Here is a 22,977-nt window from a genome sequence, read left to right on the forward strand (position 1 = left end):
CACCTACTGAGATTCTTATGTCAGCTGTTACATTTTTCAGTTCTAACATTTCCATTTGGTTGTTTATGTTTTCCATTTCTTTGCTAAGATGATTTTATTGGTGATATTTTTATTGTTTCATTTGTTTCAAGTGTGTTCACTATTACTCACTGAAGCATTTTTATAATGACTGCTTTAAAACCTTTTCCAGGTAGTTTTAGCATCACTGTCATCTTGATATTAGTGTCTGTTGATGGCTTTTTTCATTCAGTTTGATGTTTTCCTGGTTCTTGGAATTGTGAGTGATTTTTGACTGAAAACTATGCATTTTGGCATTCTATGGTGATGAAACTCTGGATCTTATTTAAACCTTGTCTTAGGTAACATCCTGTGATGCTGCACTATCAGGGGAGGGTGACACACTGCAACCTCTGTGACCACCAAGGTTAGGAGATGCTCCTCATTGCTGCTGGGGTGGGGTGCTGGCTCCCACTAGGCCCCTGCTGATTCCACTCTGGTTGGGAAGGATAGAGGTGCCTAATTTCTGCTCCACACATGGTCTCCACGGACACTACCAGGCGGTGGCCTCAATACTATTGGAGCCAGTGGTTAAAGTCTTGACTCTCCCCATTTGGCCTTCTCTGACACCACCACAGTGGGAGGGGGCAGACTGACCTATTACTGCTGGGTGGAGGAAGAAGTCCAGGCTCCCCAGGTGGTCTCCAGTGACGCTGTAGTGAGGCAGGAGGGGAAGGGAGGCCTCGTTACTGCCAAGTGGAGATGAAAACTCCAGCTCCCGACTAGGCCTCCTCTGACACAACTGTAGTGGTGAGGTTGCGTAGACTCATTATAGCCTCATGAGTGTGGAGTCTGCACTCCCCACTGGGCCTTTCCTGGCATGGGTGAAGGTGTGGCCACAGATTTTTCTGTGCTGCCTGGCTAGAGGAGTCTTCTGTTTCCCCTACCCCTTCCCCTCTTCCTCCTCCTCCTTCTTCTCTTTCTCCTTCTCCTTCTTCTCTTTCTTCTCCTCATTTTTCTCCTCCTCTCCTCCTTATCCTTCTCCTCATCTATCTCCTCTTCTTCTTCTCCTCTTCCTTTTTCTCCTCCTCTTCCTTCTCCTCCTCCTCCATCTTCTACCCCTTCTTCTCTCTCTCTCTCTCTTTTTTCTCCTTTGTGTGCATTAACTTTTTCCAGGTTGCCAGCTTCTTCAGCTCTAACTCTGGAATGTGTGAGGCACAAACAAAATTCAGGGAGTTCCTGCTGTGTCATTCACTGGGTCCTGAGGTTCCTAGCTTGGTCTACTTTCTAGTTCTTACCTTTCAGAGTCTTTTATGTTTGTTTTAAATGTAATTTCCACTGTTTTTAGTTGGACTTAGCAGAAGGAATAGGGATGAGTATTCATCTTCCTGGGAAAAATGTGCATTTTTGAAATATATATTATATGGTTGGGTATTATTTTTCATCCAATCTGAGAGCCTTTCACTTTTAACAGGAGGTTTGTCTCACTTACATAATAAATCTTAATCCTGATATTGAATGTTATGTTTTGTGTACTTTTACAATGTTACACATTAACCAATTATCAATAGGCTGTTATTCGCTGTCCTTTCCATCAGGCAAGGGTTTCAGGAACACACCAAGTTGCATTGTTCCCATCCCATCCCCAGTTTTTTACTTATTATTATTATTTTACAGAGACGGAGTCTTGCTGTATTGCCCAGGCTAGAGTACAGTGGTTCAGTCATACCTTAATGTAACTTCAAATTTCTAGGTTCAGGTGATTCTCCAGCCTCAACCTCCTGAATAACTGGAACTACAGGCATGTACCACCTTGCCTGGCTAATTTAGTTTTTAGAACTTTTTGTAGAGATCTATGTGGCCCAGGCTGGTCTTGAACTCCTGGCCTCAAGTGATCCTTCTGCCTCAGCCTCCCAAAGTGCTGGGATTACAGGCATGAGCCACTGCCCTGGCTCATCCTGTTGATTTAACAGTTCTAGAAGAGATAAAGGTGGAAAGATTTTCCCAAAGATGAAAACACTCCATCAGGAGACCTAAGAAGAGGAAGTGACTGGTTGACTGGGGCCTTCATGGCGGCCATTTTTCTGACATTTCATCCAGAACTAATTTCCTCCCTCCTTTTTTTATCCTTCCCTTCCTTGCCTCTTGTGTACTAGGCATTTTCCTGGGTTCTGGGAGATGAAGGGAGCAGATCAAACCACTATTTTTCTTTTTCCCCATCTCAAAGTTTTTATCTATGGTGCTTTGTGGGTTTCTTTTTTTCCAATAGACTTTTGAACATTGTGAAATTAGCCAAAAAGAAAGCAGCTAAAATTTAGTAAGGGCAAGAGGAAGAGTTAAGCAGGTGCAGGGAGCAGAAATCTTCAAGTCTCTTAACATTTCCAGTTTTTAATCAGGGTGCAAATGTGGTTGGTTGTGGGCAGGGAGCTGCCTCAGTGTGACTGCTAGGCTTTGCTGCCTTCATCAATCCATCCAGTGTGACTTCCCATATAACTTTAGTGTTTACATCCCCCTCACTGTGTGCTGAAAAGTCTGGGATCCCCCTAGACACCTGGTAATTCTGTTAATGTCTGCTAGTCTGGATCCATATCCCAGAAGCTCCCTGATGGAATTTCTCCATGCTCTTGGCAAGTCACAAAACAGATGTCTCCTGGGAACTTTAGCATCTTGATCTCTATTTAAATGTTGAGATGGCAAGTCTTGGCCACGCCCTGTTCTCTCCTCCCACTAACTTTAGTCTCCGAGGGCCAAATTTTGCTCTCAGTTTCCTGTATATGACTTCTACCAAATCCTTCTAATTTTCTTTTGTCTCTAGTGACTTCCTCTCCTGCTGCTGTCCTGTCTTCTAAAGCAGTCTGAAATGAAATTTGCCCCCAGAGCTGTGCACAGAGGAAATGGGGAACAGATCATTCAAGAAGGAACACCCCACCTGCAAGCCCTGTGCTAGACTCGCATGGGTAGGCATCCCCAAAGTGTTGCACCCTCCACGCCTGGGCAGCTCACTGCTTTTCTGAACACCAGGATTTGTGCTTCCTAGCTGGTTCTCCACTTAGATATTTATTTAGATGCTTGACAATGAAGTATCAAGGAGCACAGCAGGTGTAACGTCCTCATATACTGCTGCCATCTGTGCGCTCCTATGCTCCTCTGAGGTGACCAGGCACAGGTAGAGCTTGCTTCTGATGGCATTTGGATTGGAAATACATTGACCTATTTCTCCTAATAGCAGAAGTTTGTGGAGGAGCTAGGTGAAGTGTAAATGCACAGACAGCAGAGCAGATCTGTTTGTGGCAAGAGAGGGAGCCCCTCTGCCTTCCCAGTTCTAATCCCCTACCACCCCTCTCCCTCTCTACTCCTGGCCCCTGGCCTGGACACCATGCTTTCAGAACAATTCTAGAGCAACTATTAGCTGGTGATGGCTTCTGCTGCATTCCCTCCCAGAGACACCTAACTTTGACATTAACTACTGGAAGACCCACAAAGTCTTCCAAGCCAAGGAAGGAATATTGAATGCTATAATTTCAAGACAGCTATAGGTCAGCTAGGGAAATGTGCACAGCAAGAATGGAAGCTTCTGGATACCCCTCCCCTGGGAAGGCAGCTGTCTGGGGCCCCTATTTTGGCAGTCAGCTCTCAAGGCATGCATCAGTGCACCTGAAACACTCTATAAATGGAAAACTCAGAACACAACGTGTCACATCGACACCACCAGTATGCACAGTGGAACCCACACAGTTAGTTAAATTTAATTTCCTGCAGAGACATGGGCACTTAGCTCAAATGTCACCTTCTCAGGGGAGTCTTCCCTAAACCTAGGTTGAGTTGAGTACCCAACTGAGTGCCCCACTAGCTTCCCAAATCCCTTCCCTGTCAGCACGTAGCCCACTCCAAGGTGCTGACATGTCTGTCTCACCTATTTGTCAGGGAGTTATCTGAGGGTGAGGGTCACATTTTATGGATATTTGCAACCTCAGTGCCTAGCACAGTGCTGGATACATAGTAGACACTCTCAAATGTTTCTGAAGAGGGACCGTGCCAGCTGTGTCCAGACAGCCACCAAAATGAACCTTCTGCTGACTTATTATGGAGCCTGGCATACTACCATAATTTTTTTTTTTTTTTTTTTTTTGAGATAGTCTCGCTCTGTTGCCCAGGCTGGAGTGCAGTGGTGTGATCTCAGCTCACTGCAACCTCCGCCTCCTGGGTTCAAGCAATTCTCCTGCCTCAGCCTCCCGAGTAGCTGGGACTACAGGCATGTGCCACCACACCTGGCTAATTTTTTGTACTTTTAGTAGAGATGGGGTTTCACCATGTTAGCCAGGATGGTCTCTGTCTCCTGATCTCGTGATCTGCCCACCTCGGCCTCCCAAAGTGCTGGGATTATAGGTGAGAGCCACCGCACCCGGCCTAAAATATATATTTGAGTTAAAAAGTTAGTCCTATGCCTCAAAGATCCCTTTCCAAAATTGAAGCTTCATTGGGAGGGATAATTGTTACCGATATTTTGGGGGGTTGGTTTGAGCTGAGCTTTGCAGAATACTTGACAAAGGCTTGGCACTTGCAGAGGACCTCTAGGAGAGAAGAGAGTGAGGTATCCCGGGCCTCAGTGGCATAGGAATGAGAGAAAACCATTGTTGCTGGAAGTGTAGGTCTGAAACCTGATTTCTATGTCACCAGTAGTTCTTCTCCCAACTTTTTTCTTTAATTATTTTTAGAGTTGGGGTCTTGCTCTGTCACACAGGCTGGAGGGCAATGGCATAAACACAGCTCACTGCCACCTTGAACTCCTGAGCTCAAACAATTCTCCTGCCTTAGCCTCCAAATTTTTTTCCTTATTAAATATAAAAACATTAGAATACACTCTTCAAGTGAGCCAGGTATTAGAAAAACACTACCTGACACACAATAGCGACTCAGTAAACATTTGTTGAACAACTTATTTTAGGAACACCGCCAGCCACACTCTTACTTCTTTCTGTGTGGCTCTAGCTTGCCAGGATAAGAGAAGGTGGAGGGAAAGGTAGAATGGGCCAGGGCTGGATTCCAAACCACAGCCCACCCACAACTCTTTATCTGCCACTCTTTATCACCTGTGTTATGGGAATTCAGAGCAAGGACTGACACTATTCATCCTGGACTGGGTTTGGAAATGCAGTCATACCCCAGAAAAGAATCCCCTTTGTTCCATGTGGGGGCCCAACCCCATGCCCAGCCCCAGATGACTGAGTGGTGATGTGGGTACATGTGGTGCATGCACAGGGTGTGTGGCCACAACAGAGCCCCTGAGTGCCTCTGCTTGAGAGGCAGAGGGAACCCCTTGCTGGTCAGAGCCTAGGACTCTCTCAATGGCACGGGGCCAAGATGAGGTCCTTGGGCATGACAAGGGCCACCTGCAGAAGTAAGGACATCATGGTTTGCACAGTGCATGATGGAAGGTGTGTGTAGTTAATTATTGGCGGCTAGGTTTGGTGCTTAAACTAGCTACCACCTACACAGGTTGAGAAAAGGAAGAAAAAGCAGTTAGAATGCAGGAAAGAGGGAAAAACCCCACCTCACCCACTTGACAGGCTCAAACTGCTGCTGCTAGCCGCCTGTGAGGCGGGGACAGTCCCCTGCAAATGCCCTGCTTAGACACTTGGGTTGCCGTGGCGAGCACCTTATGAGACAAAGGCGTGAAGGCCTTCTCCGAGCACAAAGGCAGACAAAGGCACTTGCCTGGTCCTGCAGGACCAGTCCTCATGCTGGATACCGAATGGCTCAATTACTATGCCTTGGACCAAGGAAGGGGGTGGGTGAGGAGGAGAACTTTGGGAGAAGTGAAGCAGAAAGAATCTTTGTGACAATGACAATTTAAGAAACACTAGACAACCAGCTTGCTGGGGTGCTTCTAAACCTTCTGCAGGGAGGTGAAGCAGTGGAGCGGTCATGTGGAAAATTCCCTTTCTCCTCCGTGCACAGTCATTCCCAAGCTGAGGGAAAGGCATTGTTTTCCTTGTGAAAACCCTCATTCTGGACAAGATTCCATCAGGCTAGGAGAAAATGCCTTCACCTGGGAAGAAGTTGTATTCAGTAAGTGTAGAGGACTGAAGGGTTGAGTCATATTGGTCTCTTGGAGATTTTTGGTTTCAAGGAGGATTCAAATGTGTCTGATTTCTTAAAATGTAATTACACAGAGAAAGGGTTGCATCTGGCCGAGACGGGCGGATCACGAGGTCAGGAGATCGAGACCATCCTGGCTAACACGGTGAAACCCCGTCTCTACTAAAAAATACAAAAAACTAGCCGGGCGAGGTAGCGGGCGCCTGTAGTCCCAGCTATTCGGGAGGCTGAGGCAGGAGAATGGCGTAAACCCCGGAGGCGGAGTTTGCAGTGAGCTGAGATCCGGCCACTGCACTCCAGCCCGGGTGACAGAGCGAGACTCCGTCTCAAAAAAAAAAAAAAAAAAAAGAAAGGGTTGCATCTGGCCAGACCATGGTGGCAGGGGACGTGGAGGGAGGCCTGGCGTCCCTCCTTCCACACGCTCCCAGGCTTCTCTATGCATTTGGGGGCAGCATTCATACTTGACTGGTAAGAAATCCTAAGGAAGCTTCCAGCAGCATTCAGTCCCCACACCTCCCATCAGTGGAGCCTTGCTGGGGAGCTGTCTCTGCAGGTTTGCTGTACCTGGGCTGCAGCTCTTGGCAGCTGTGCCCATCAACCCTGATGAGCCCCTGCACATCCCACTGGGTAGACAGCAGCTATGAAAACTGTTCTACACGTCTGCTTAGATCAAGGTATCTATCATCTGCTGCACCACCAGACAGCCTGCCCACCTCAGCTAGCCCTCCACCTAGAACAATAGGGAGCATGGTTGCTCCAGGTGTGTGACAGCCCTGCCAAAGGTTGCAACTTAGGAGCAGAGATTCAAGCCAGTGCTATAAATAAGCCAAGCTTTATTTTCCCACAAGCAGCTTGGTTTTACTACTGTTTGCTGCTGTAAATGTGGTAGATATCAGATCCACCTACAGACAGGCCTGCCTTGAGCCTCCCATGGTGCTTCTAGCCAGGTGCCTTTGGCAGGGTGACCGAGCCAGGCCACAGCTGGGACTGTAGCATGGGGAACATTCCAGGCACTCACTCAACATCACTAGAGCTGGCAAGGCTTGCTCTGAGCCAACCCTTGTTCTACTGTCTTGTTCCAGGTATAAACTATCAGGCAAAGCTCCTTCAATACTAGCTCTTGTCTCCTGACCTGGTCAGAAGCATTTACCAGCAAGGGCCACTTTCCTCCGACCATTCTATGTAAATATTTTCCAGCTTTTCCAAGGGAGGCAGGGAGGCTCTGCAGGCGATGGCTTCAGGAAGTTTTAGTCCCATCTAGGCCCCTGGCTGGGGCTGCTATCTCCCACCCAAATTGGAGGCAGCTGCTGCCAGATGTGTAAGAAACTCCTAGGTGTGCAAGAACAAAATGAGGAGGTGTGATCATTTACATTCAGAAAATGATGGTGCGAGCACAGACTGTCACCAAGAGATCTGTCTTCCTGCCAACTTCTACACTAAACAGAGGCTCTGATTTTTAAGAGGGGACAATCCTGTAGGGGACAGAGAGGGTCTGGACCAAGCACTGAGAAAGAGGCCTGCTAGGCAAAGTCAAACCATGTCATTGAGGGAGAGGCTTTGGCCTTGATTCAAAACTAGGCTGACCCAGTGCCCTGGTTTGCCTGGGACAGTCATGGACTGTGCCCGCCATCCAAGTTCTATTTTTAATGGTGCCCCTTTTACTCACACACACAAAAAATCCATGTTTGGATGATGAGTTTTGTGATTACCCTATTCCAAAGATGAGAAGGGGTTAGGCTAGCAATGCATCCAGAGTGACATGTAGGACGTGGGGCCCCAAGAAAGTTCACTTGGCAGTGCCTAGAGGAAAGAGATGAGTGGTAGAAGGCCAGGTTGGTTCATTCTCAAGCATATCTTTAGAATTGCAGCCTTGTCAATAATTTTCCCTCATGACCTTGCAGAGTGTGATGCTGGAAGGGTCTTTGGGGTGGTCTAATTTACCTCCTCTCTTACTGGAAGAGGACATTAGGCTAAAAGAGATAAAAGTGACCTGCCCAAGGTTACACTCCAGTTGCTGGCAGAGTGGGGATAGAAACTTGTCCTTAAGGGGTCAGGTCCAGGTACTCTTTGCTGGGACAGAGGGAGATGGAGGACCCTGAAAGAGGCTGCAGAGGATGAACAGACACATGGAAACTTCCGTGGCAGCTCCAGGACAGGGAAGCACCCTAGACTACCCCACAGTTCCTAGATGGTGGGATGGGAGGACAGATACTGGTGGGGTTTAGACTTGCTGAGCTTGCTTGGATGTGAGCTCAGGTGACACCTGGAGTCACAGGGGACTGCAGGTGGAGCCAAGGGCAAATGGGCTCTCCAAGGTAGTGACCGAGAGGGACCAAAGAGATTAATTGGAAATAAGACTAAGAATCAGTGAAGAAACAGGTAGGTATGGAGATCAAACGCGAACAGGATCAAATGAGTAATTTATGGAATCTAAATATTGTTCTATGGTTCAAATTGTAGTGAAATCTGAGAGGCAACTCCTGATAACAGCTACCTTACCCTTGGGTACCATTTCCCTAGCCCCTTCTTGGGTCTGCAGTGGTGCACAAACCTTAAGCCAGTAACAGCTTCTACCTCTGCTTGGTAGATGGGAAACTGAGTCACAGAGAAGCTGGCTTTCTCCTGTCTTACAGGACCCTCAGCAACAAGGGTATGATTAACAAGCCTTGAGAGTGACTCCAGAAGCCTGCTACCACAGTACCCCTTGTGGTTCCACTGCAGTCACACCTCCTGTGTGTGCTCTCCTGTTGGTGAAGGGGTGGAGTGGTGGATTTTCCTATGAATTTGCTCGTCTGAGTGGGCCCCACAGGAAGAAGCCCAGGGCATGAGAGTCTGGGGACCCTGGCTTTCTGGTCCTAGTTCTATTGCTGGCTGACTAGCTATGCAGTGGTGGCTAGTCACTTCTTTTCCTGTCCCTCCTGCTCTTCCTGGTTGTCAGATGAAGGTTCTGGCTTGTGCCATCTTCAAAATCTCAATGCTTTTGTCTTTGCAGGGGGATCTGACCTTGGTTCAGTCATCTGCTTAGCTGTGAGTTCATCTCTTGCATCTTCTTGGCAGTCTCTCTATAGAGCATCTTCACAGGTTAGAGAAGGTAGAGCTATGTGATTGAGGGAGGGGCTTTGGACTTGAGTCAAAATTAGGCTGCCTGGGGCAATCATGGACCAAGCCTGCCTTACAAGCTGCATTTTTAATGGTACCCCTTTAAATATTTGTCCTCAGGTCTCAACTACCTTTGACAATGTAGAATGCAACATTGGAACATATGACAATGTAGGAATGCATGCAAAATATAATTTTAAAAAAATCAGCTGGGTGCAGTGGCTCATGCCTGTAATAGCAGCACTTTGGGAGGCCGTGGCAGGTGGAACACTTGAGGTCGGGAGTTCAAGACCAGCCTGACCAATATAGTGAAACCCCATCTCTACTAAAAATACAAAAAATTAGCCAGGTGTGGTGGCAGACACCTGTAATCCCAATCAGTGGGGAGGCTGAGACAGGAGAATTCCTTGAACCCAGGACGTGGAAGTTGCAGTGAGTTGAGATCATGCCACTGCACTCCAGCTTGGGCAACAGAGTGAGACTCTGCCTCAAAACAAAACAAAACAAAATCATATTTGGCCCAGATCTACGTTTTTTGCCTCCCACAAGTTTTCATGAGGTTAAGTTAAATATGTCAATTTATTGGCCGGGCGCGGTGGCTCATGCTCGTAATCCCAGCACTTTGGGAGGCCAAGGCAGGCAGATCACGAGGTCAGGAGATTGAGACCATCCTGGCTAACACGGTGAAACCCCGTCTCTACTAAAAATACAAAAAATTAGCTGGGCGTGATGGCGGGCCCCTGTAGTCCCAGCTACTCAGGAGGCTGAGGCAGGAGAATGGCGTGAACCTGGGAGGTGGAGCTTGCAGTGAGCTGAGATCGCGCCACTACACTCCAGCCTGGGAAACAGAGCAAAACTCCATCTCAAAAAAAAAAAAAAGTGAATTTATTTCAGACAGCCTGCAAAATGGATAGCTCACTAGAGCAAACATACAATCACCTGCAGGCTGACTGTAGTCAAAATAATCTACTGTCACACTGAATAGGTTTTCTCACATAACATCTACAAAAACCCAGCATACCGTTGTCACACCCACATGGTGCCTTCTGATATGTGACATTAGAAAACCTCAATCTCTTGAAAAAAATCATAAAATAGTTTCAGTATATATGAACTCAGCACACGTTTTTGTTCAGTGAAGCTTCTTTCTTTGATGATGCCTGTTCAAATATTTGCAAAGATTGAGAATACACCCACAGAAATCATCCTCTGTTGCTGAGGCCACACAATCGGCAGAAACCAACAGGTAAGACACAAAGTAGTGAACGCCACTGGAGGTCACGCAAATTCCAGGAAACCTCAGGCCATCTTAGCCTTCCTCTCCCACCCCCAAGCTGTTAAGTTTCTAACTGAATGTACTACAGAAGCCAGCTAGAATACCATGAAAGTCAGCAAGAAGGTGAAATGGTGAGAGGAGGAGGGGCCTTTGGGTAGCATCTCTTTTCACCTCTCGCTCTAGATGTGAAGAAACTCAGAGGGGGCTGCGGCATCTCAAGTCGGGGAGGCCATGAGGACCACTAGAAGCAGGCCTGGAGGTGTGGTCTCTGGGGCTGGGCTCCGTCGCTGCCCTCTCTACCCCAAAATGCCTCTGAGATGCCCATGTAACATCCAGGGGAGCCCAGGATTTCACCCCCTGAAAATGGGAAGGGATGGACAGTAGGGGAAGAACAAGAGAGAAGCAAGAAGAAGCAGATGGTAGGAGAAAACACTGGATGGAGGGAATAAAGACCAGAGGCCGGTGAGCAGAGAAAAGAGGTGAGCATCCAGGGCCCAAAAGCTGCTTCAAGGTCACGGAAAGTCAGCCTGCACCTGAAAGGAAAGGTCCTTGCAGAACAGAACTTAAAGCAGGAAACAGAGAATTAAGCATGGAAAACAAGAAAGGCCCATGTGACTGAATCTATGTCATTCTAAATCAGTGTATCAGACGCCCAGGACTCTGATAAATCAGGGTTCCCAGACAAACCCAACACTTGGTATGGGCAACACTTCTTTATTATAAAACTAACATCACTGAAAGCTTTTTTTTTTTTGAAGACCAAAAATATCACATCTTAGGCAAATGAGTTGAAAATCCCTCAGAGTGACACCCTATTTTTTTCCACCCATTTCTAAAGTCAGAGGACACCTGGTAAAGAAACTGGTTTTTAGGTAAAGAAATGCAATTCCTGGTGCACGCGGTTTCCTGGTGGTACAGCACTGAAGTGACATCATGGAAATATTTGTGTCTCAAGGTCAGTCTGCAGGGTTTCTGTGTGAAAGCATGAGTCTTAGTCAGTGGTGGGAAAGTGTGTGTGTGCACCTTTGTGATCTGCTGCTGTTTACTGCTCTCTGCTTCAAAGACAAAGTTTTAATTAAATCCAGGTGGGCAGCTTGCCAGGATTTTCCACACTTTTGGCTCACCTAGGTATGCAGCCTAAGTGTAGGTTATACCATTTGGAAATGCCTCTGCTCCTGTCATTTGGAAGGAAATACACCAATGGTTACTTGGCGTGGGGGGCTGGGGGGAAGAAGTGTGTCTTCCACTCAAGGGCAAGGAATCCATGACATAAGATGCTCATTCTGGTGGTGAATATGAACAGTCTAATTTGTGCAGCATTCCTTACCGTGACAAAAGTAGGAAGCAGCCGACTGGGAACGTATGGAATCCTTTGTCTTAATTAAAAATAAAGTAGGAGATATGGAATTTGGCCAAGCCTCATAAATCTGCTTAAAAAAAAAAAAGCATCAAGACTCTGTCAGATAAGTTTAAATAGAACCAACTGAGCCCTCTGGAGAGTTAAATAGATTCCCCACTCGTGTGGACACCCACTCTGCTGTCACTTTCCCGCACTCTGCAGGCAGCAGTGGTGCTCATTAACCAGCAACCCTCCAATTCGCCTATGACAAGCTTATCCCCCTGGAGCACACGATTCAGAGATGATAAATTTACTCCCGCTTGTAAAAATGAAACTCTCCTCGGGGCAATAAAAACGCTCTGAGCCTTTAGGAAATAAGTTCTTTATCTGATAACCTACTTTCCGTAACCAAGTCTGGTCCTCTTGGTCAGGACAGCTCTTCACGGCCAGGGAGAACTGCTCTAAGGTAACTGGAAGGGAAGAAATGGAAACTGTGAATGACTTCACTTCCACCTCTGAGCCCTTCTGATATGAAGGAGGACTCTGTGGTTAGACGTAAATAGCATGCTGTCCGTCCTTCCTTGGTAACATGACAGAGCTCCCCAACTGTGCCCTGAATGGGGCAGGGGCCCCCACACAGTGACTTCTCCACTCCATCAGATAGAGACATTACAGTAGAGTACAAGGCCATTCTCATCAGCAAAGGTCCTCCCTGAACTGCCAGGAGGTCCTGGGTTCAGCTTCCTTTTGGGCCATCTTGTCCCCAGAGATGACACTCTATCCCCAGTTCCTGGGACCTTCACTGAGAAGATTCCACCTGCCTTTGTAAATCTGACAGTGCTAATTTTTAAAATCTCAATCTTCCATCATGATTTCCATGGCTTTAATTCTTCTCTTGGTGTATGGCCCCGAGTGTTGACTCAAACCCCATAAACTCCCCCATATGTATGAAGTCATCTTTCTCCAACCAACCTTCTCAAAGAGAATAGGGAAGAGAAACCCAAGAAGGTTTACGAAAAAAAAAAAAGTTTTAATAATCCAATGAAATTGGCCATGAAAGCCCTAGAAATGTTAATCTAGAAAAAGTTACACAAATTACATTCCCCTTCTCATATTTATGGCCAGGTTCTCATCAAAGGCTCACTTATGTGGTCACCAATGTTTATTTTGGTTTAAGCCACAGACTGCCCTCCTGTAGGCTGTGTTGACTATACTGTTTCTTGCTTGAAAATGCTCCCACAATTCTCTGCCACCCTCAGATTTAAAACCACTTATCTGACAGGCATTAAGGGTTTTACTAAGTTAACCCATCTAGATTAGCCTTTGATTGCTATACTCAAAGCTGCATTCACTCTTTACCCATTATGACCCTTCATTGCTCTCTGCTGGGAACAGTTCTGCCTCTTGTCTTTGAGTAGAGCAAAACTCAGTCCTCCAGCTGAATATCCCAAGCCCACCCGTCCAGCCAATAAAGCCACTGATTGCCCTCCAGTCCCATCCCAACCCCCACAGATCCCACTAAGGTGGGCAGAGCTAAACTCAGCCTCAAGGCTGAGGGACAGTCTGATTCCAATGATTTGACCTCAACCAGGCCTGGATGTCATGTCTGCAAATACAGATATTTTAAAGAGAACTATATCAGCAATAATGAATTTTATCAAGAAAATATTGTCTGGGTAGGTTGTTTGTAGTTTTCAATGTTACTCTAAACTAGAATTCCTTAGACTGCTTTCACCTCTGACTAAATGACTCCATGCAATCTGGACTGCTATCAATTGGATCTGGTGCTGATTATTTCTTCCAAGTTTAAATTTTGCCCTTATCCAGTCAAGACATACTTGGGATCCATAGAGAGATCAGTGTTGCCTTCCACATGCTTTCCAATGCGTATACCCACCCAGTCTTCAATTGGCTGAAGCGAGTGTTAATTATATAGAATCATCAATTTAATCTTTTTTTAAAATTAACTTTGCCTATTAAAGGGGCTCAGCAGAAACTTGTACAGTGAGATAACGGCCAAAGCTGTGTTAAGTTTACACAGATGCTTTTGCTCTCACTCATTCAGAATACACCTGCCTGGGAAAGATCCTGGAGGCAAGACCTCTCTCCCCCAACTCCGTTCCTGGTTTTGGACTTTTGCTGTGACCTGATTTGGTGTGATAACATATTGATCTCTGACTACTGTCTGAGGATGGCTAAAGAATAATCTACAAATTCAGGTGCTAGGTTTTCTTTAGATCACCTTTTTAAGGTGGCTATTTTATGTGGTAAAGGTTTATGCTGTAACTTAGAATCTTACTTAGCACAGGTCAGGGAAATCGAAACACTTGCTTCCTTAGAGAGCTACTGTACTGGATTCTCACCGATAGCTCTCTCCTCTCTGCGGTGACCCTGCGTTCATACTTCTCACTGCCTGTGCACTGGACTCCACTACGGTATTTCTCGTTGTCATAGACATAGCACCCACTTCAAGTTACCTTGAATTCTGAACATCCAATCTAAACCAGTCGACTTCCATACCAAGCCAGCCCTTTCCAACTTTTTCCCATTTCTGTGGGACTGTCATCCTCCAGCCATCAGGCCACTGAGCCTGATTCTTTGATTTCTCCCTCAGGACCCCATGCCTGCTGACTCTTGTACGATGATATCCCTTGGATGCACTCCTTTCCCACAGTAGTGCTGCCACTTTGATTCCTGGAGAACTTCTCACTGGTTCCCAGCCTCCATGCCCACCGCTGCCACCACTCTGAACCTGGCCCTGCTGGAACCCCTTTGCCTATGGCCTGCATTCCACCTCACCATGCCAGGCCTAGCCCCTCTTCCCCACGCAAACCACCCTGATGGCTCCTGACTCTCACTCATGCAGGGTTCCATCTTGGGTCATGCGCTCCCTCCCTGTCTCCTCAGGTTGTTCAAGATCCCACCTGATATGGTTTGGTTGTATCCCCACTCAAATCTCATCTTGAATTGTAGCTCCCATAATCTCCACATATCGTGGGAAGGGACCTAGTGGGAGGTAATTGACCATGGGGGTGGTTACCCTCCATCCTGTTCTCATGATAGTGAGTGAGTTCTCATGAGATCTGATGGTTTTATAAGGGGCATTTCCCCCTTTTGCGTGGCACTTTTCCTTCCTGCCACCATGTGAAGAAGGATGTGTTTGCTTCCCCTTCTGCCATGATTGTAAGTTTCTTGAGGCCTCCCCAACCCTGCAGAACTGTGAGTCAATTAAACCTCTTTCCTTTATAAATTACCCAGTCTTGGGTATGTCTTTATTAGCAGTGTGAGAAGAGCCCTTCTCCAGGGCCAGCATGGGGAGTAGTCTCAACACAGGTTTGGCATCAGACAGACCTGAACTTAAACCTTCCCTCTGCCACTTCCAGCTGCGCATCCTTAGACAAGTCACACAGCCTTGCTGAGCCTCGCTTCCTCATCAGTGATGTGTGGAGCCCGGAGCCCACTTGCTGGAGCAGGTGTGAGGCTGTGTGTGAAGAAATGGTGCTGGCAGTGAGTCTGCACTCCATCTCAGGTTCCTGTACGAAGCTTTCTCTAAGTCTGCCCTGTTCCCTGTTTGATGTCTTGATATGACACATGACACATGGGGTTTTTCTTTCCCAATCAGTCTCTAGTGTTTAAATGTCTGCGCTGCCCTGGCCTCAGGATAGGGTGCAGGAGATGGACTTGCATCCTGTCCCAGACTCTGTCCTGTCCCCATGATGTCCAGCATGCCCACAGCCATGACCCCATTTTGTGGAACTGGACTGAAGTGGACTTATAGGAACACAAGGCCACACTCCAGTCCAGTTCCCTTCATGGGCTGGCTGAGTATTATTGAGCTAGCAGCCTACAGCCCTTTCTACACAGATGACAAAAACCAACCTTGAGAACGGAGGCCCAAGAAAAGCAGCATGCACCTATGTCTCGGGTTTTTCCTCCCACCCTAGATGTCAGTGTGACACAAGCTCCTATGCCAATGCAGGTTTCTTTCTCCCCTCACCCCACTCTTATTTCTACCAAATCCCAAAAGAGAAGAAGGGGTGAAAACCATTAGGTTTTCATAAAGACATACCCGAGACTGGGTAATTTATAAAGGAAAGAGGTTTAACTGACTCACAGTTCTGCAGGGTTGGGGAGGCCTCGGGAAACTTACAATCATGGCAGAAGGGGAAGCAAACACGTCCTTCACATGGCAGCAGGAAGCAGTGCTCAGCAAAAGGGGGAAAAGCCCCTTATAAAACCATCAGATCTCATGAGAACTCACTCACTATGAGAACAGTCTGTGCGGCCCCTTCCCTGATAGCTGATTCACTGACAACTTGCAAGAGAAGCCTCATGACAAGTTGACATTTCATGACCCCTCCTTTCTTCCTCCCCAACTTTTAAATAGGAGGAAAAAAACCTCAAAATGAAAGCATTTGTCGTATCTACTTTCTTCTACCTTTGTTGCTGATTCAAGGGGTTGACTTCCTAATGAAAATAAGATACGCAGCCAAACCAGTGCCAACAAAATGCAAGGTCTCACTGGGGCATGAGTCTCCCTAAGGGACTCTCGGCGGAATCACTTTATTGCTTCAACATGCATTGTCTCAACTGCTCTTAAGTGTTCCAGTACCATTCATGTCAGTGGTGGGAGGCCGAGGCTTCCACCTGTCTGAGTAGAGTTACGTTCTCCTTGGTTGGACCTTTCCGCCTTTGTGTGACAAAAGAAGGGAGAACAAGAGACTTTTAGATAACAAGTAGCTTTGAGGTTGGGAATCAAGGAGAGGAAGTATAGGGAAATAAACACCTGATTCAAGTAAACAATGGTCATTTGGGAGAAAAAAATATGGAGCAGCATGAAACAGGTTTCCTCTTCTGTGTATCTGCTGCAATGATCGGCAGAAAATTATCTACAATGGCCTCATCCCCTGCAGTCATTGCTGTAAGGTAGAACCTTACAAAATGGGAGATACCTAACACTCAAGGAAATGGTTGCACCTAGAATAAATTTCATTATAACATGCTGTTTCAAATAAGGGGGAAGATGAAGCAAAGCAAACCCACAATACCACTGTACCGATTTTCCTCTTGAAATATTGCTGGTCAGTTTGGGCACCTGCCGCTAAGTCAGCAGGTACAGTTGACCCTGACTTATAACCTGCACCTGGGGCTGCAGTGCTCAGAAATCCTGTCTCAGAATGTTCTCTCAGCTTCGCTCTCAATCTTTGTGCCAGGGCCCTAGATAACAGGGGCTCTGCCCCTGGGGCTAAGCTTTAGAGGGCCCTGCCCATGGGGCTATGGGGACTGCCTACCTGGAACCTGCACCCACTCCTCCAGGGACCAATACTCTCATTTCCTGACCTAAATACCTTAAGCCTCTTTGCTGCGATGTGTTGCTGCTGGGGAGCCACACAACTGCCATGTCCACTCTAGACCCATGGGGTAGCCAAGGGGCAGCTGATTGCAGGCGTGTGGACAGACCTTGAGTGTCTAGACCAGATGATCTGCACAGTGTGGGGTAGAGCTGGAGGTGCAATGAGAGAGAGGTGGGCCAAGGAGCTGCTTCTCACCATGCTGCAGAGTTCACACAACTGCTAGGAGCCTGGGCTTTCTAAATTCAAATCTGGCCTTCTGGATGAACAAAGCTACATTTATCAGGGCAGTAGGGCAGAGTAGATTTTCTTCAGCAAGTTGTAAGCTTGCTTTGTAATTCTGCCCTGGGCCCCATATGGGAGGGGCAGGCTCCTTCCTGGTAGGGAAGGAAGACCTGGCACTAAAATACCAGGTTCACCCAGACCTCTTCAGCATCTAAGCCCACTGTCCCTGGAAAGAGGAGATTGCACCAGCTGAGCTTCAGTCTGGTAGGGGAACATGGCTCTCATCTCAGATACCTATGGTGAAGATGAGGAAGCCAGCTTCCTTGTAGAGGTGGCAGAAATATGGGGCTGACACCTACCCCTCCATGGACAGTTCCCCTGGAGGAGTTTGATGGCTGAGCATTGCTGGGAACCAGGCACCCTTCTCCAGAGGCAGCGACCTCCCTTACTGAGGCTTCCCTGGCACCAGGAGTAGAGGGCCCACATCTCCTCACCAGCCTCTCCTTGGGAGCCTTGAGGGTCAAGCTCCCCAGCACCCATACCTGAGGCTCCTGGCCAGGGGCCCTTTATCAGTGACTCCTTCTCCACTGACTGCACCATGAGGTGGGACACTGTGGCCACTGTCCCTCAGCCCTCTCCTCCCACCTGTGTGTGACTGCAGCACTCTCAGATCATCGTGCAGAGCTGTCTGCCACTCCAGACAGCGTCTGAAGTCCCCCACCCACCTCTTTTTCATAACACAACAGAGAAACGTTGAAAGAGAGAGAGAGAAACAAAAAGGCTTCATTTTGCAGAAAGAACTCCGACTTTGTTTTCAGAATCAACACGGAGGGTTGACAGGGGCCTTTAACTTCTTCGCAACCAGCAGTCATGGTGCAACCAGTCTGCACATTGAGATGTGGTGGGGGGTGTGGAGCTGGCCCTTGGGGAACCTCCACGAGAGGGTGAGGGCCCTGCTCACTGTCACCCAGCCTGCCCTGTCAGAAAGTACCTCTTCCAGAGAGCGGCAGAGCATGACACGTGTGGCCCTCCTTTTCTCTGGCCCCACACCTGGGAGCCCACAGGAGCCAGTATGCGTCTCTTCTCTGGCAGACAAGCTCTTGGTCTACAACCAAGTCTCAACATGTTTTCTGCCCTGAACACTGGCATCTCAGCACTTCCCAAGGGACAGCCTCCTCCAGGATGGCAATGGGCCATTACTCCTCCAATGCCAACCCTCCTTTTGACTCCCACTGCCATCACCTCTTTGCAGATCTTTGTCCTCTGGCTTGCTGGTCACACCCACTTGTTCTGGTCTCCATCCTCCATCCAGCTCCACTCTGGGTGTCTTTCTCCAAAGCACTACATCTCCTGAAGCTAGGAATCGTTCCCTCCAGGGAGTCCTGGTGTGATGGTCCCTCTCCTACTCCTTCCTTTCCCTGGCCACCTACTGCTGCCCAGCAGAGGCTAAGCTCCATGATGTAGCATCCAGCACACCTCATGACCCACCCTGGCCCACTTTTCCAGGCTCATATTCTCACTATTGTTTCTTGGCCTTTCTCCCAAACACCTTCCTCCTGACAAGGCAGGCCCCTTGTCATTCCCTGTTCAAGTCCTTCATTCTGCCACCTCCACTTCTGTCCACTCTATGGCTTCTCCCCATCCTGCACAACCACGTCCCCACCTTCAGGATCCTATGTATGTTTCAAGACCCATCACGAACGGGTCTTCTGTGACACCCGGTGTGAGCCTGTGGCTTTGCACAGAGCCTGCACCTCTCACGGGCTCTCCCGCGCCACATATGTGTGGCCTCTGTGTTCACATCCTATTCCCTCTGCTGGATTGAAAAGCATCACATTGCTCTGATAATCTGAGTCCTAAGTCTGGTAAATAGGAGGTACTGAAAACCTTCTAAGCAAATAAACTATGTGAGTCTATACTAAGACTGTATTTCCCTAGGTAGGCAAAATGCCAATTTGGCCAGTCCCGGGGATGGGAACATAATGGGGGCTGGCTGACATCTTGGAAGTCTTTATTCTAGACTGGACCATGGGAGCGAGACGTGGAGAACTGGTTGCCAAATCCTAGATGTGAGCAGTTCCCAAAGGGGCTGGGGGGCCTGAAGGAGCCCAACCTTCCTGCCGTGTTCTGGGCTCAGGGAGAAAAGCAGCTGCCCTCTCTCCACATGGGGGGCATTGCACACCTGAGACATTCATCCTCCTTCTTAGGGCTCTCTGCTGGTTGCTACGGGAACAATCTGTAGTCTTTTGCTCAGGCACAAAGTCAGGAGACAGAGCACAGTGGTCACCTGCTTTCCTGAAAGGCAGGGTCCTTTCAGCCTGGGGCAAATGCACCATTCACTCAGGAAGAGATGATGGCGCTGCTCATCTGGACCCTTTCTGGAGCCCAGGGACGCCCTGTGTGCAGGGGGATGCCCTCCCCAGGATGGACAATGGCACGCTCTCCCCTATTTGACATAGCCTTGGCTCACCATGGCCAAAGGCTGCTTCCTGGGGCCTGCTGCAGTCTTAGCCAAGAGCAAGGTGTACAGCTGGGGGCAGCCAGAAGCAGCAGCCACTGTCACCGCATCTTTTCCCCAGTGTCATCTCCAGCAGCCAGTGTGAGCCTCCCCATGGCCCAGCTCTGTTCCCCCTGCAGATCCCCTTTCCCCTGCATGGAAGGACAACTTTGACACTAACGCTCAGCTGGAGGCCACCGCCACCACCATCACTGTCCCATCAGCGGAACAAGAGTCAGCCCATTTTGGGAAACAAACACTGTGGACTCCAGTGTCACACTTAAATTGGGAAGATAATGGATAGGGCGGCTGCAATTGCCTCGGGCGTGGCATCCATCCTGTTTTCCACCCTGCAGGGATTCACCCTCCCATTTAATATAGTGCTCAGGCTCAGGACCTGAGTGTTACGAGGCCCCGCAGTCCTCTCTGCCATGCGCCTGTCTCGGCGTCTGCATGTGTGGCCCCAGGTCACGCATGCGCCACACGTCCAAGCTGAGTTGGACCCAGTTCTCTCCTCTCCACCTTGGTGCCCAGAAGCAGCCCTTCCCTTGTCACCCTTGGCTTTTCCTCCTACCTCACCCTCCACCTGGAGGCCGTTCAGGCTCCTTTGCCCTCACACTTCCAGAACCGCCCCCACTCCATGCAGACCTGCTGCTGTTGCTTCTCAGTTCCTGTCCTCAGAGCTATTCACCTCCACACCTGAAGAAATCTTCCCAAAGCTTTTCCCCAGACTCCCCACTGATGGTGGGAGTTGACAATGACAGCTACTGGCCTTGGCACTCAGGCCCTGTGGGACCCTGCTGTTCACCCTCACATTGGCCCTACACCCTGACCACACCAAGCCATAAGCACTTTCCCAAGTCATCCATGCACTTCATGCCTCCCTCCTTGTTCTTCCATCTGCTCGGAATGTCCTTTCCACCTTCCGGATAGCTAAATTCTACCTGCCCTTCAAAAGGCAAAGTCTCAAATGTTGCTTGCCTCACTGGAACTTCGTGGGGAGCCGTGTGGATCCTGCACCCCCTGCCCAGCTTGTATCTCTTCTGTGTTCTCTCAGGGCTGCTCGTCTAGGGGCTCTCATCTCACTTCTGACCAGTGCTCCTCGGGAGCAGGGGCTGTTTCATACTGGACCTTTTATTCCTGGAGTGTAATGCAGTCCTTCGCCCACGGCAGACCTTCAACAAATATGGGGCGAGAAGGGTGGATAAGGGAATGAAGGAAGGGTGCTCCCCATCAGGATTGTTTCTGAAGGATAACTAAGTAGATGCCAGATTCAGGAGGTGCAGCTCCACAGTTTCAATGTTTATTTTTCATGCAGCAGTAGAAGGCTGAGAGATGGAGCAAGCCGCAGCTTCTCAGGACCTTCTGCTGTATTGGCCTTATGGTCTGAGGCAATATCGTGATTCTCTTCCATAGGACCAACGTGGTCTATGTGCCTCTTGCAAGAAGAAAGAACAGAGCAAACTGAGCTCAGCTGCTCACAGCTGCCACAGGTCCTGAGCAGCTGGGACCTTAGGCACCTCTGGTGTTAGGGCAGAACCTGGGTGTCTCCTTAAAATAGCACAATTACTAGAAAAACTCAACTGCATGTCCATGGCCTGGAATGGGTTTGCATAAAATGTATTTTGCCTTAAACTGCTCAGGATTGAAGGATGATAAAATAGGCACAAGGCAAGGAACTCTAATATCCACTGCACCAAGAAGCTGGTTTACATACTGAGAAACAGCTGTTTTGAACATTTTTGAAAGCCATTTTTTTCTGCTATGTTATGTTTTCTAGACGAACCTACTTGCATGATTCATGCACTTTAATCTTCCAGCTCACAGAAAGAACTGGTTAGAAGCCATCTCTACTACACAGTCCTTTTTTGCTGCACTCCTGGACACAGAAGAATTTTCACCCAGAGTTATAAAAATCTATGACAATTATTTTATTTTCCAGGTGGCCAATGAAGGGAGAACTTCTGAGTGATTTTCAGGGGCAAAACAGAATCTCAAGAGATAGGTGCCAGCAGTCTCTACACACACTAATGTTATATAAAAATTCAAAAGTATTCAATATGCCTTGATATGCCAGAGCTGAGATTCTACATGTCAGTAGACAAAGGTGAAATACTGGTGAAAACCTCACTTTTAATTACCTTGTAATCATTTTCCCCCTCTAACATTCTGTGCTACTTTAAGTAGATATCAAAACTTGTTAAACGATTGTATCTCAGACGATAAATGCTGCTTTTTTTTTCTTTTTGGTTCTCATGTTTCTGAGTAAAAGCCATCATTTTCAAGTTAATAGAGCATTATGTTTTCTCTGCAAATAAAATCTCATAAGTCATAAGCAAAGAGAGAGGTAAATTCATAAAGAGGAGACAAAGCACTATTTTTCCTCCTGGCACTTGGGATCTCTAACAGGTTAAAAATGATGTTTTTATCTCTGGTGATTTATCAAACTCGAGATTTCACAAAAGATAAACAGATGCATTGAAGAAATAATACATCATCTTAATGCTTCATTTTGACACTTTTGGTATCTAAAGAGCATGTATCTTAAAGATCTCCCCTCCAAAAACTCAATAGTTTCCATGATTTACGCATTTAATTCTTGTTTTTAAGACACACTGAAATGAGAACATGCCAGGAGGCACCTTTAAAGAAGATGGCCACATTTGAAACATACAGATTATTTATAGAAGAAAAATTCAAAGAGTTGAAAGAAAATCTGGTTGTCAACAGACAGTTGCTTTTTCTATGTTTTTTTTCTGTAGTTCATTTTGGTTTTTGTGTGGGTGGCTCATGTGAGCTCAAAGGTTATTTGCTAAATGTTTTGTGAGATTAGAACATGTTGTCCTTTAAAACCTAAATTTAAATTTATGTTTAGTGCAAACATGTTTAACTTTACAATATGTGCTATGGAATAATATTTTTAAATACAAAACTATATCTAGAGTGTCTATGATAAATCAAGAGCTATACTTTTATTTTTATTCACCGTTTAGAAGGTCTTATTCTCTACCCTGTTCCCAGTGAAAAACTCACAAATACAGTACACTTGGTGCAAATAACTTCTTTTTTTACTTTTTGTGTTACTTTTGCCCAT

General features: G+C 47.4%; 1 protein-coding gene across 1 annotated transcript in view; it reads right to left on the reverse strand.

The window, feature by feature from the left end:
* The window catches only part of LOC117062215 (acyl-coenzyme A oxidase-like protein), a 389,661-nt gene that overhangs the window by 35,019 nt on the left and 331,665 nt on the right, over nucleotides 1–22,977 (reverse strand). Inside the window, exon 17 of the mRNA XM_033175478.1 lies at nucleotides 12,210–12,280. The gene's annotated coding sequence lies outside the window, so the exon portion shown is untranslated. The remainder of the gene's footprint in view (nucleotides 1–12,209; nucleotides 12,281–22,977) is intronic.

This window comes from Trachypithecus francoisi, unplaced genomic scaffold (genome assembly GCF_009764315.1).
Source record: "Trachypithecus francoisi isolate TF-2019V2 unplaced genomic scaffold, Tfra_2.0 Lachesis_group17, whole genome shotgun sequence".
NCBI classification, from domain to species: domain Eukaryota; kingdom Metazoa; phylum Chordata; class Mammalia; order Primates; family Cercopithecidae; genus Trachypithecus; species Trachypithecus francoisi.